Raw genomic sequence first — 9,229 nt, 5'->3', positions numbered from 1 at the left:
TGCGTGTGTGTGCCTATGTGTGCGTGTGTATGTGTTTGTGTGTGTGTGTGCTAGACTTTTCTCGGCGTTTCACTTTTTCCCATTCGTTCCAAAGCGTTCCAACCTCGAAGCGTGACAAGCCGGAGGAAGGTCTCGAGTCACGCAAAAAAAAAAAAAAAAAAGAAGAAGAAGAAGAAGAGAAGAAAAGAATCGAAGCATCCAAAGATCGGTTTAATTATGTAATTTTAATCGGCGTGCCGTTTCTTTTTTTCTTTTCTTTTCTTCTCTTTTCTTTTCTTTCTTCTCCCCAGCGGGCAGTTTTACCTCTCTCTCTCTCTCTCCTCTCTTCCGCGTTTCTTGCCTCTCTGGTTACTGACCTTCGGAAATCCGAGCTATCGGCCGCCACTCGTTTTCTTTTCGCGTTTCTTCGGCTTCGTTCTTAACGGCCGAGGAGCAACGACGGGGAATCTGATGTTGATGCCGATGGAAAAACTCGCGGATCGATCTCCCCGCCTTCCTTTCTTCGCGCGATAATTATCGTTCATTACCGTTACGAGTTTACTCTCCTTTCATCTCCCTCCCTTACCTTTCATCCATCCATCCTAACCTCGATTATCCATTATCCATTATCCGGTTTTCGCCCGGTGATGATACGACTCGACTGCCCGTGCTTTTGTTCGGTGAATTGATTTGAACCGACGGGGGATAAGAGGAGGAAGAAGAGGAAGAGGAAGAGGAAGAAGACGAGGAGGAAAAAGAAGAAGAAGAAGAAGCGAAGGCAGCGCGAGTGGCGCGCCGCGTGCGTTCACCGTGAATCGTCTTTCCGGGCGTTAAAGTCTCCGATGCCGGCGCGTCCCCGCCCGGCAGAAATACGAGACCCTGGACAACCGTGTCGATTTATCGACCTTTAATGCGTTGCGTAAGAGGTCCTCGTCCCTCGAATAATACGTTTCGTGCTGCTCCCTCTCCCGTCTCCCTCCTTCTCTCCGTCTCCTCCTCCGTCCTCCCTGCCCTCGGTGTACAATCGTAAATTTGAAAGTCGATTGAAAGTAACGAGCTGCTCCTCCGCGCGAGAATCGCGGGTAGGATGACCGTGAATGAATTATTCTCTCCTCCCTGAGATCCCCTCTCTTCCTTCTCCTCCTCCTCTCGTCTCGAGAGAAATCGGGAGACAAGGATGCGCGAGACAAGGAGGGTAGAGGAAATGGCGGTGATAACGAGGAGGTGATAAGATTCGCGTCGGCCGCTTTTACGTAATACGAGAGAGATCGATCCGAATTATTCCCCCAAATTAAAAAATTGGGAATGAATTTCGACTTATTTCTCTTTCTTTCTCTCTCTGTTAATCCATCCTTCTTCATCATTGTCGAGAATTTCTATCGAGTCTAGAACGCGTCTAAGGTGGCGCGTTTTCTAAGTAGTAGCGTGGCAGATTAAAATGCGCGAGGGGAAACGAAGCGTTCGGAATAGATCGATGTCAATCGTCTCCGGGACGAGCGTTGTCGCAAACGTTGTTCTCAACTCTCGTTCTCGGGATCGAGATTACGTCGAGATACGTCGAAAGGGTGTACGATTATCAACCTGCTATCGCGTATTATTATCGTTTTCGCGGTTTTGATTTCGGTCCTCGAGGCTCGGTAAAAGTAAAAGAGGGAATGAAATCGATTCGTCGAATGCGCGAAATGTATGTCTCCATGAAAAGATGATATCGTCGAGAAGGGTTCTTCGTCGGATTTCGAGATGATTCGAGTTTCCTAGAAATTGAAAGAAGAAGAAGAAGAGGGGGAAAAAAAAAAGAAGGAATTCGTGGACGATGAATCTGCGAAGGAGGAGAGCGATCGGCCGTGGTTACGCGCTGAGCGGGTAACCGGAACGGAACGGAGCGGAGTGGAGCGTTCGCGAGTGGTTACTGACCTCTAGCATCGAGCACTCTTACGCTTGCACTACTTAGCCAGCTCGTAGTTACCGAGCCGCCGGTGATCAACGATGAATCGCCACTTTTCTCGCCTAACGTTCGTATCTTCGACGTTACCTTTTTACCTTTACCTTCGCGCTTCCCGCCACCGACTCGCGTTTCCGCTCGCGCCGTATCCTTGGAGAGAGACGCGTCTACCGGAAGCGGTACTGCTCTCCGATCTATGTCATAGACAACCAGAAACTTCTTCCTTCCTTTCTTCCTTCCTTCTTTCCTCTTTTCCATCTGTTTTCTTTTCTCTCTCTCCTCCAAAACACTACGCACCGTTTAACAGATAGGATAGGAAAGTTTTCTCGACGGGAGGAAGCGTACGATGCAACGGTGGTCAGGGGAGAGAAAAGTAAAAGGTTGAAGAAAAAAAGAAATCGGCGAAAAATAGATGACGCAGGCTATGGTGATGACTTTCGAACGTGGATTATTAGAATCGATCGGTTCGGAATCGGGGAAGAAAAATAGCAGTCGATTTCCCTTCTGTTGTGATCGCGCTCGATCGTGAATCGCAAAGTATGACACGGCTTGCTCGAGAGATGTCCGCCGCGAGTTCGTTAACCCCTGAAAATACTCTCTTGGATCGTGGTTGCGTGCACGCCGCACCGGGATGCACTAGTTTACTTCTTTCCACGGAGGTGGAAGTGGTTTTGTCCCAACGGTGTGTGTATATATATGTATATACGTGTGTGTGTGTGTGTGTGTGTACAACGCGTGTGCAGTGTACCTCACCGGTACCTCGCATTAGAAACTTTACCTACATCGGGCCAGATGCCACTCTTCCACTTCTTCTCTCGCCTCCGATTCTCCTCTCAATTATTACACCGCCGCCGCTCTTCCTTCCAACGATTATAATTAGTTACCTCGACCATTTCGACGCTCCGAAATCGGGAAAGTGTATACAAACTTTGGCTAGGCTCGTAGATTCATAGATACACTTTCCATACGTTCGTTCGTCAAGCTCGATATAGATATAATTTCTTAGGAGCGGTCGTTGCTTTTTTTGAATGATGAATATCAAGGGTAGTAAGAACGAAATCTTGGCAAGAAGAAAGTACTGTTTGTTCCGTTAGATTATTTCACCTACATTTGGGAGAGCGCGTAATTGTCGCTATTCTTATACGCTGCCCAATATTCCGATAAGAGAAGTATTTCGTACGAAAATTATCGAGAGAAAAGCGTGATTAACCGACACCTTTCCCGCATCGTCGACCTGGCTTGGTTGCGAACGACTGGTTCGCAACGAGAGAAGTTTAGAAATTCTAATCCGCTTCCGTGGAATCAAGGTAATTGACGAGGACGCTCGAACGCTCCATCCTTGAGTCGTCCTCGAGTTTAAATTTCGACACCGTGTCCCTCCACAGCCAAGTCTCGACCTTCGCTAATAATATTCCGCTCGTCGAACGATTCGCCATTACGCTCGACACGACTCGCCTCCTCTTTCGAATCTCTTAATTCCTTCGAATTATTCCCGATTCCAATATCCAGAGAATAACCATAAAACACCTTCTCCCCGAGAAAGGAATAAAAGAGAGAGAGAAAGAGAATCCATTAAGCCATTCCAACAACGACAAATTCGTTTTCGTTTGGGCCCAAGAATTCGAACAGCATACAGCCCTGACGGTCTCAACGTCTGTCTAGGCTAGGCATCGGGAGTACTGTTAGCTTTGGGGCCCGAGCGGATTGAAAGGAGAAACGAAAGAAAAAGAAAAGAAAAGGAGGAGGAGGAGGAAGAAATAGTAGAAGAAGAAGAAGAAGAGGAGCAGAAGGTGGAGGAGGTGGAAAAAGTGGAAAGGGAGGAGGCGTTGGTGGTGAAGGGAGGGGCGAGAGGAGTGGGCAGGGAACTGCGTGGAATCCTAGGGTGAGCCATAATGTAACATCGAGTCGGAAACATCGTGGTTCGTCCTCGGTCGCCTCGAGGCGAGGGAAGACGACGGCGACGACCACGACGACGACTACGACTACGACGACTACGACGCCGTTCTCCTCGTCCTCGCTTGCGCTCAGAGACCGCTCAGAAGTGAAGTGGCACACAATGCGTAAGAGTATTTTCAGAGGTCGACGACCGCTCTGCTTCCTCGAGGCTGTCCCTAGCGATGGCTTTGACCGCGAATCGAACGGTATCGACGCCTCGCACTTGACAAGCCTTTCATCGCTCTCCGGAGGGACTCGAGGATGACTTTTACAAACATTCCCCCTCTCTTTCTCTCTCTCTCTCTCTCTCTCTCTCACGCTGGAATCGATATTCGATCACATTGGATATCGAGTATCCGCGATTGGGAATACGAAATCAGATCGAGTAGCGTTATCAACGCGCTTTCCCTTTTTTCCCGTTTTTCTTATATTTATACATATATATATATCTCTTTTATGAACAGATTCGAGTTGAATTAAAAATTAACATTTACCTTCTAGTAAATTTGGAATTTTCGATTCCAATCCAGCGGTAAACGGAAAGAAAAAATTTTCCGCGAGAAACCGGCCGAAAAATCGCGGGGTTACGGTTCAGCGATTTTTTTTCGCCGCTTCGGCGACCGACCGGTTTATCACATTTTTAACAACCGGTTCCCTCTCGACCGTTCGATTCGCGTTACCGATTGTATGCAAAACGCACGCAACGCGGAAGTTTTTTGCGCCGCGGAAAAATCCCCGGCGAAGGCGTCCTCCCCGTAACGTCCACCTCCAGCTCGTAATTATAATATTTCCAATACTTTGACAGAGATCGACGTCCTCTTTCGATTCTCGAAAGAGGATCGAAAATGGAACCGCAGCTCTATTCCGACCGAGTGCGCCTTTCTTCTTTCTCTCTCTCTCTCTCTCTCTCTTTTGCACGGAGTTCAACGCTCGACGAGGTTAAAGTCCCGACCCTGAAACTCGCCGAAACTCGTCGTAGAATTCGTCGTTAACCGGCTCGGTGACGGGTGACGTAGCAAGCCCGTTCATCTCGTAGACGAGATTATTCGTCTGCCTGCCATTTCGTAACTGGCCGAGCAGCGCAACATACATAAGCCACGATACGCGATCGACCAACTCCTCCGCACCGTGTGCACACAGGAAACGCTCGCTACGTGACGCAAGATCTAAATTGCCGGCAATGCGCGCGCGCGCGCGCGAAAAGAAAAAAGTAACAATAATAATAATAATGATGATGATAAAATAATAAAAAGAAGGCGCCTTTTAACACCTTCGTGCGTGCGTGCGTGAGTACGTCGCATAGCGCGCGACGACGGCGACGCCACTATTATAACGGAAACACCGTGACCCAGAAAAATATTCGTGAATTCTTCTAGCCTCTAGAGGAGAAGGCTTAGTTAGAAGAAGGTTCCCTCCTGGGAAAAGGAGCGACGACACCGATAACGATCCTTTTCTCCTCCACCACCACCACCTCCTCCTCCTGCACCTCGTTCGACTTAATTTCCGGCCGATGGGTTATTAGTTTGGCGCGTAAACGGGTTGTTTAAGAAGAGATGCAGAGGGAGGAGGAGGAGGGTGAGAACGGGGGCGCTTGTTTGAAAAGGGAATTCTCCCGTGACACATTCGTTTTTATCGCTATCTCCTCGCCTGCTCGGCCACGAATCTCGGCACCAGACCGTTCCTGGGCATATACGGAAAGTCGGCGAGTTGTGTGTTGCTCCGTATACGAGGCGTTGACCCGGCGTTTCGTTCTCGTATATACCTGGCCAACGCTCCTACCAGGAACACCCAGGATATATTCTCCTCCGTCCATTTCTCGCAGGTGTTCGTGCGCGTAAACAAATCCGCTTCTAACGGGGCCCCTTTCCCACCCGTTCCAACAACGCGACAACGTGTCGGCTTACGTAAGGGGGCACCCGAAATCCTCCCCTCCTTCCAATTCTCTCTCTCTCCTCTATCCTCCTCGCTCCTCGAAAGAAAGGCCCCTTACGAACGAGAGCCTCCTTACGGCGTACGTATAAGAGAGAGAGAGATGAACGATACGGAGTTTGGGAATTAAGATTTGGCAGGGATCATTGGCACGTTAGGAGGGAGATAACGAGGCTAATAAAATGCTAATATATAACTTCCACGATCCGCGTTATAAAATATATTACGCCTTTCAGCGAGTCATCCGGCCAATATATCCAGATACGTGCGTTGTTCACAACAAGATTAACGCGTTGCGCAACTCGTTATCTCGTTACCAGTATCACAGAAACCTGCGTGCGTGAAATGGAAATTTCGAGGAAACGGCGATTCTTTTCCTTTTCTCTCTTCCAAATGAAACGTGGACGAAGGAAGAAAGGAAGGAAGGAGGGAGGGAAGGAAGGAAGGAAGGAAGGAAGGAGGGCTGGCGCATAGTCGAGAAGATGGGCAAGTCTCGTTGCACCGGTGCATTCTCGGTCGTCGTTGCACGCTGGCCGGCCGTACGGACATAGTTGGGAACGAGGAAGACCTAGTTCGAAGGTAGAACGGCGCAACGGCACTAGGTCACGCATCGCAGTTCCTGAACGGCGCGGCGAGCGTTCCTGCCCGTGTGCGTGTGCGCACGGAGCACGTGTGCATGTGCATCGGGCACCCGGCACGCGGCACGCATACGAGACGAGACGAGGCCGACGATAGTCGCCACGCTCGAGGAGACGAGAGAGCCTTCCCCTAGCCTTCGCGACAATAGACGCCATTAAATTTTCCAACGTTCGAGATTTTCCCAATCCCACCTATTTCCATCGCGATCTTCATCCTCAACGATAACGAGAAAACTCGAGTCAACCGAAATCGTATAAATTATATATAATTTATACGATATGATATTTACAATTTATCTTTCAATCTCTCTAACGTAATGAAAGGAGATGTGATTCTTTTGTTTCGTATAAAAGAATATTTGTCAATTGTTTTTCCGAGACGCATCTCGGAGCGAGATTCGTTTGTGTACGATTTGCGAACAATCGCTTCCGGCCGTCGAACGGCCATGGATAACGATAACGGTTTCCGGAACAGGCTCGGCCTTCATTCATGTCGGAACGTATTCTCGTAGGGCTTTCACCCTCCCTGTCCTGTTGGCTGGGCTCGGCCTCGAACGTAGCGAGGGGGGCGATCAGGCGCGAGAAATAACGGTAACCGCGGAGTCGTTTTGTCCCGATTGCGTTTAGGGAACTTTTCCACTCGATGGCCAACGAAAGTACACAGCGTGCGGCGAAAGAGAGCCGCCACGCTGTGAGAGTGAATTTCGTCACTCCTCCTCGGCCACGATCCACGAGAGGGAAGAGGAGGAGGAGGAGGAGGAATTTACATTCGAAAGATGTACTGTTAAGCGACCGCTCGAAGCGAAGGTGAAACGAGAGAGGAGCGGACGATCGATCGTCCGCTTGAATGGGATATAAAAGCGATGCAAAGAGGATCGATCCTCCTCCCCTCCTCCTCCTTCCTATCGATCGTTCGCCACGAATCCCATCGTTTCTTCGATTCGGGGATCGGAACCAGTTCCAATTAGCGGCGGCGAATGCGAAGAATGGACGGAGAGGATTTCGCCCCCCTCGATCCGTCGCATCGATTCGAGCCGATCTATTCGAGGATATAATTTCCCGAGCGGCGAGCACGTTAGCGGCCCATTGTTGCGGAGAACACTGGAGGCGAAGTTGGGCTTTCCAAAGGGGCGCGTGGGCGGTGAGGACGAATTTTTCTCGCCTCGGCCAGGAGGAGATGGACGCGCGGATGACAATGGGGAATCTCGCCCGGATGAGAGGGCGATGACCCCCCGCGCGCGTCGAAAAATTTCGCCGACAACGGAGGAGAGGAAGGAAGAATGGAATCCTATATTGATAGATGGAATCGGTGGCGAAGGGAATAAACGGAGAGAGAACTGATCCCGTTGATTTTTCAGATGGCGGGCACACGCGAGCGGATCCGAGCGGAGCGCGATTAAAAGTGAAGGCTGTTGACCACGTGGCCGGAGGTCATAGCGGCGTAGGCAGACGTTACTCTCTTCTCGTCTGGTGGAAGCGAGCCGCGAGGCTGGTCGTGCGGCCTGGGCTGCGCCTCGCCGAGCGGTATGGTAAGTGTGTTAACAACGTAAGCGGGGTGAACGCCCTCGATAGACCTAGACCCAAAAAGCGCTCGTTCCATGGGCAACTGCCACCGGCACTGGGTTAAGGCGAAGTCATGTGACGTGGTGCAGGCACATAAGTCGTGCACGACGCACGCACACAACGGCCCGCCGCTGTTACTTTCACGTGTGCGTACGCGTCCGTTTCTGTCCGAGCGCGCGCTCCCCGGGGTTCGTCGGCCTGTGACCATCTCGCGGAATGCCGCGCGGAATTGTTTCCACTCCTGCCTCCACTCTTTGCTTCTCTCTCTCTCTCTTTCTCCTCTCTCTCGACGTATACACGCTCGAAGAGGAGCTCGATCATCGAACTAAATTTCGAACGATCGATCGAAAAGACGGGATTTCGTTGAACGACGCGAAAGTTAAGAGGTCCCGTTTCGATCGCTCCTCGAGATTCCAAACACTTTCCTTTCGATTATTCATCGCCGAATCGGCGGCGATTCCCGTCCGACGACTTTGCGCGGTTTCGGGCGAATTTGGAGCGAGCCGAGCACGGATCGGTGGTCTAAACGTCGAGCAGAGAATTTCCCTCGTTTTCTACGATTCCTGTTCCACATTTCAACCGAACTGGGCGACGCGATTATCCGGCCATCGCACGAACAAAACGCAACGATACTTATTCGACGATCGAATGAACGAATCGCGATTGTTACGACACGTCCGGATACATCGACCGCAAACTCGTCGTCGCGACAAACGAAACGATCAACGTTTTCAGGTCCAATAATCCTGGGCTCCTTACCAAACTGCCCTGAAAGAATAGAGATTAATCCTTCCCACGCGGAGGGAAATATATATTTTTTCCTCCTCCTTCTACGTATATACGCATTTCCAATTACGAAGGTGTCGGGATTCTCTCTCTTTCCTCTCGATCGATGAAAACGAAGGGGAGCTCGCGGGGAGCAGGAAATGGACAAGGAGCGTTTCGCTCGATCCCGGGGACGGTGTGGAGGATCGGGGCCGGCTCGATGATTATCCAGACTCGCATAACTGGCGGTGAAGGAAAGGTATGGGACGCGTATAGTAGCGAGTCCCGGCGGTCGGTCGGTCGGTGGATGTAAGTCCATCCTTGATGGAGGTTACTCCGGGCCATCGTCCCACATCTCCTTGGATATGAACTTGTGTCTTCGTTCGACTTGCCTCCCGGCCGGCCGGCTTCTCTTCCCTTCGCTTCTCCTTCCTCGTCTCCTTCGTCCTTCTTCCTGCCGCCTTCCCCTCCGCTCCTT

General features: G+C 50.6%; 1 protein-coding gene across 2 annotated transcripts in view; it reads left to right on the top strand.

Annotated features, from left to right (window-relative positions):
• LOC408294 (protein FAM76A) overlaps window positions 1-9,229 on the top strand; it is a 46,635-nt gene that overhangs the window by 34,288 nt on the left and 3,118 nt on the right. For both annotated transcript variants that reach the window (XR_410423.3, XR_410422.3), the window contains exon 7: window positions 7,782-7,952. The gene's annotated coding sequence lies outside the window, so the exon portion shown is untranslated. The remainder of the gene's footprint in view (window positions 1-7,781; window positions 7,953-9,229) is intronic.

The sequence above is a fragment of the Apis mellifera genome, linkage group LG10 (genome assembly GCF_003254395.2).
Source record: "Apis mellifera strain DH4 linkage group LG10, Amel_HAv3.1, whole genome shotgun sequence".
Classification (NCBI taxonomy): domain Eukaryota; kingdom Metazoa; phylum Arthropoda; class Insecta; order Hymenoptera; family Apidae; genus Apis; species Apis mellifera.
Note: the sequence above shows the minus strand (reverse complement) of the source record. Positions and strands in the feature narration are given on the sequence as shown.